The 2,641-nt window shown below is 30.4% G+C and overlaps 1 non-coding gene across 1 annotated transcript; it reads right to left on the bottom strand.

Moving 5' to 3' along the window:
- Positions 1-1,988: 1,988 nt before the first annotated feature.
- Positions 1,989-2,096, bottom strand: LOC112752984 (small nucleolar RNA R71). The gene has a single exon (XR_003177389.1). It is a non-coding gene; the product is annotated as a small nucleolar RNA R71 (small nucleolar RNA).
- Positions 2,097-2,641: the final 545 nt, after the last annotated feature.

Raw genomic sequence — 2,641 nt, 5'->3', positions numbered from 1 at the left:
TATTTTAATTTTAACCTTTTTGTTTTTATTATTCTTATTTTTGAAAAATAAAAAAAAATATTTATAAAATCATAGAATCAAAAATATTTTTGTGTTTCTTGTTTGAGTCTAGAGTCAAGTTTTAAGTTTGGTGTCAATTGCATCCTTTTAATTTTCTAAAAATTATTTTCGAAAATTTCATGCATTGCTTTCTTCATGATCTTCAAGTTGTTCTTGGCCAGTCTTCTTGTTTGATCTTCATATTTTCTTGTTTTGTGTCTTTTCTTGTTTTTCATATGCATTTTCAATTTGTTAATTTCTAAAGAATAAAAATTTTTTAAGTTTGGTGTCTTGCATGTTTTCTTTTCTTGAAAATTTTTCAAAAATAAGTTCTTGGTGTTCATCTTGACATTCAAAGTGTTTTTGATGTTCATCTTGACATTCAAAGTGTTCTTGCATGCATTAGTTGTTTTGATTCATAATTTCTGTGTTTTGTGTCAATTTTGTGTTTTTCTCTTTCATCATTAAAAATTCAAAAATAAAAAAATATATCTTTCCCTTTTTCTTCTCATCAAATTTGAAAATTTGAGTTGACTTTTTCAAAAATTTTTAAAATCTAGTTGTTTCTTATGAGTCAAATCAAATTTTCAATTTAAAAATTCTATCTTTTTCAAATCTTTTTCAAAAATCAAACCTTTTTCATTTTTTCTTTCATAATTTCAAAAATTTCAAATTGATTTTCAAAATCTTTTTCTTATCTTTTTCGAATTCAATGTTAACATTTAATATTTTGATTCAAAAAAAAAAAATTTTTTTCAAGTTGTTACTTGCCTATTAAGAAAGGTTCAATCTTTAAACTCTAGAATCATATCTTTTTAGTTTCTTGTTAGTCAAGTAATCAACATTAATTTTCAGAATCAAATCTTTTTAAATTTCTTTTTCAAATCCTTTTCAAATTAAGTTTCAATCACATCTTTTTCAAAATCAATTTCAAAATCTTTTCTAACTTCCTTTCTAACTTCTTACCTTTTTAAAATTGATTTTCAAATTTTTTAATCAATCCTATCTTTTTGTTTCAATCATATCTTTTTCAAAACTACCTAACTAATTCTCTCTCTCTAATTTTTGAAAATCACCTTCCTCTTTTTCAAAATTCCTTTTTAATTAACTAATTATTTTAATTTTAATTTTAATTTTATTTATTTTCTAATTTTCTAATTTTATTTTAATTTCAAATTAAAAACAAAAATATTTTTATTTTAATTTATTTAATTTTCGGAATTCCCTCTCTCTCATCTCCTTCTAATTATTTATTTAATTACTAACACTTCTCTTCATCTCAAAATTCGAACCCTCTCTTCCTCTTGGTGTTCGAATTTCTCTTCTTCTATTCTTCTACTCTTATACTCACATAAAGGAATCTCAATACTGTGACATAGAGGATTCCATATTTTCTTTTGTGTTCTCTTCTTTTTCATATGAGCAGGAGCAAGGATAAGAATATTCTTGTTGAAGCTGATCCTGAACCTGAAAGGACTTTGAAGAGGAAGCTAAGGTAAGCTAAAGCCCAACTCTCTGGAGAAAATCTGACAAAAATTTTCGAAAAAGAAGACAACATGGCCGAAAATAATAACAATGCAAGGAAGATGCTTGGTGACTTTACTGCACCAAATTCCAATTTACATGGAAGAAGCATCTCAATTCCTGCCATTGGAGCAAACAACTTTGAGCTTAAACCTCAATTAGTTTCTATGATGCAACAGAATTGCAAGTTTCATGGACTTCCATCTGAAGATCCTTTTCAGTTCTTAATTGAGTTCTTACAGATCTGTGATACTGTTAAGACCAATGGGGTTGATCCCGAGGTCTACAGGCTTATGCTTTTCCCATTTGCTGTAAGAGACAGAGCTAGAATATGGTTAGACCCTCAACCTAAGGATAGCCTGAACTCTTGGGATAAGCTGGTCACAACTTTCTTAGCCAAGTTCTTTCCTCCTCAAAAGCTTAGTAATCTTAGAGTGGATGTTCAAACCTTCAGACAAAAGGAAGGTGAATCCCTCTATGAAGCTTGGGAGAGATACAAGGAACTGACCAAAAGGTGTCCTTCTGACATGCTTTCAGAATGGACCATCCTGGATATATTCTATGACGGTCTGTCTGAGATATCAAAGATGTCACTGGACCATTCTACAGGTGGATCCATTCACCTAAAGAAAACGCCTGCAGAAGCTCAAGAACTCATTGACATGGTTGCAAATAACCAGTTCATGTACACTTCTGAAAGGAATCCTATGAATAATGGGACACCCATGAGGAAGGGAGTTCTTGAAATTGATACTCTAAATGCCATATTGGCTCAGAATAAAAATATTGACTAAGCAAGTCAATATGATCTCTCAGAGTCTGAATGGATTGAAGAAATCATCCAACAGTACTAAAGAGGCATCTTCTGAAGAAGAAGCTTATGATCCTGAGAACCCTGCAATAGCAGCGGTGAATTACATGGGTGAACCTTATGGAAAGACCTATAATCCCTCATGGAAGAATCATCCAAATTTCTCATGGAAGGATCAACAAAAGCCTCAACAAGGCTTTAATAATGGTGGAAGAAACAGGTTTAGCAATAGCAAGCCTTTTCCATCATCCACTCAACAACAGACAG

Source organism: Arachis hypogaea, chromosome 15 (genome assembly GCF_003086295.3).
Source record: "Arachis hypogaea cultivar Tifrunner chromosome 15, arahy.Tifrunner.gnm2.J5K5, whole genome shotgun sequence".
Classification (NCBI taxonomy): Eukaryota; Viridiplantae; Streptophyta; class Magnoliopsida; order Fabales; family Fabaceae; genus Arachis; species Arachis hypogaea.
The sequence above is the reverse complement of the archived record's forward strand: the minus strand, read 5'-3'. Positions and strand labels throughout refer to the sequence as shown.